This window comes from Cryptotermes secundus, unplaced genomic scaffold, assembly GCF_002891405.2.
Source record: "Cryptotermes secundus unplaced genomic scaffold, Csec_1.0 scaffold88, whole genome shotgun sequence".
NCBI classification, from domain to species: domain Eukaryota; kingdom Metazoa; phylum Arthropoda; class Insecta; order Blattodea; family Kalotermitidae; genus Cryptotermes; species Cryptotermes secundus.
This window is the reverse complement of record NW_019724585.1, coordinates 1483775-1485949: the sequence shown is the minus strand read 5'-3', so window position 1 is coordinate 1485949 and position 2175 is coordinate 1483775.

Sequence of the window (2175 nt, the reverse complement as noted above, 5' to 3'; positions counted from 1 at the left end):
GAAAGAGACCACTGGGAAGACCAGGGTGTAGGTGGGTGGACAATATTATAATGAATCTTAGAGAGACAGCATGGGATGGTATTTATTGGATTGATCTGGCTCAGGATAGGGACCAGTGGAGGGCTCTTGTGAACACAGTAATGAACCTTTGGGTTCCATAAAATGCTGGGAAATTCTTGAGTAGCTGCAGAATTGGCAGCTCCATGAGTAAGTACTGTTTCTAAATATTTGAACCGTGGCACATTTTCATAGGATGTTAGCTACCTTTTATGTCATGATTTTGACTTGCATTCTGGTGATGAGATGGCAACATATAGTTTTCTCTATGTTTACTTCTATACCAACCTCCTTACTAGCAACAATTATGAAAGTTTTTGTGTTTTTCTTTATAGTATCTATATTATCTCCCAGAAGATGCACATCGCTTAGACCAGCAGTTGATATGTCCCACCTGGCCCTTCCTAATGGCATACTGTAAAGCAAAGTTGAAAAGCATCTCTTTGAGATAATTTTGGATCGAAAACGTATCAAATGTTTACCTACACAGATATCATTTAGACACATTTTAATCAGCATAACTTATATCATGGGTATCCTAAATTCTATAAGAATACTATGGTATACAGACCCACTGCTAGGCAATAACCACGAAACAAACCAGACAATGGCCCTTAAACAGCAACAGAGGAATGCTGTTTTCTGTAAGGTCCATGCTGAGATGTTACAAGCATGACAGCGAGGAGTGAGTTCACTCAGTTGAGTCAGCTGATTAGCGAGTTATTCAGAGAACCATGGTTTAGACATTGTAAAGCGGCCTCCGTAGTCTAGAGGTAACGTTCCCACCTCATGACTCGTGGTACGCGGGTTCAAATACCCGGCGGAGGTCGTCGAATTTTTAAGGGTGGAAAAATTCAGGGAACAAGTCCTCCGGGAGGGACTTTAAGCTGTGTCCCGTGTCGTAACTTTACGGCACGTAAAAGAACCTCATATCCCCAAAGGGGATCACTGAGCCAAATTCCAGGATGTTTTCCACCCAATAGTCTCTAAGGCCTCTGATAGATGGGGGAAGCATTATAGACACCGCTAAGCAAGTAACCGAACTCGCTTGCTCGGCAGGACTGATAGTACGCACCATTTATCGGTAGGGTATAGAGACTGGTAGAATATCACAGAGGGAAGCACAATATATCAAACTGGTTGCGGTGCATGGGGAAACCCACCCTCTCTAAATAACTAATAACTAGACATTGTAAGGTGCTGCTGTTAGAATCAGGTAGCTGAGGTATGGGAATAGTTTGGAAACCCTGAGTAAGGGAAACATCTGCCATTGGTGGCCATTACCAAGCAATGACTGGTGAAGACAGCGTGTGAATTATCAACAGCACTATAGTTATGTGCAGTTATGATCTGTAACTGTTCCATAAATAAAATTACCAATCCAGACCCTGTTTATGGTCACACTCACATGTGACAACTGGTGTCAGAAGTGGGACTGTACTGATGAAACTGGAGTGGGAAGTTATATTGCCATACTATGACGCTGCACCTGGCTAGAAAACCAAAATTCACGGCCATGGGGATTTGTCGCGCTGACCATTCAACATCTTCTATCCAATAAAATTGAAACTAACTTCGCTGACAAGTCGTGGTTGGTCAGTATAGTTTGGTTGCACACTAAAGCACAGGTTTTTTTTTACTATGAAGATGTAGCAAATGCTGGAACACCTGCTGGCTTAAATAAGAAACATTCAAGGAAAGATGGAAGCCAAGATGGGCGACAAACAAGGGGATATTAAAGTCTAGGTGGGTTCCCTTGCCTCCCAGATCAAGGCCAACCAACAAGAGATGATAGCCAAACCAATGCCTATATAAAAAACTGGAGGCCAATTGAGAGAAGTCTGATGCTGTAGCAAAGCATCAGGAAGTCCCTAACAAACAGACCACAGAGCACTGGAAGATAAGACATGCAGACCAATATTTAGCTGTAGGGCACTAACGAAGAAACAGATCCAGGACAATGGTGGATCCCAGCAGAAGTTGGCTGCTGGCCAAGGACAGTCAAAAACTTCACATCTAAACTAACAGATTTCTTATACTTCTGCAGTATATATTGACCATTAATGCCCTTTCTGGCAACATAAAAAAAATCAAGGCAATTCATTAAAAAATACCATA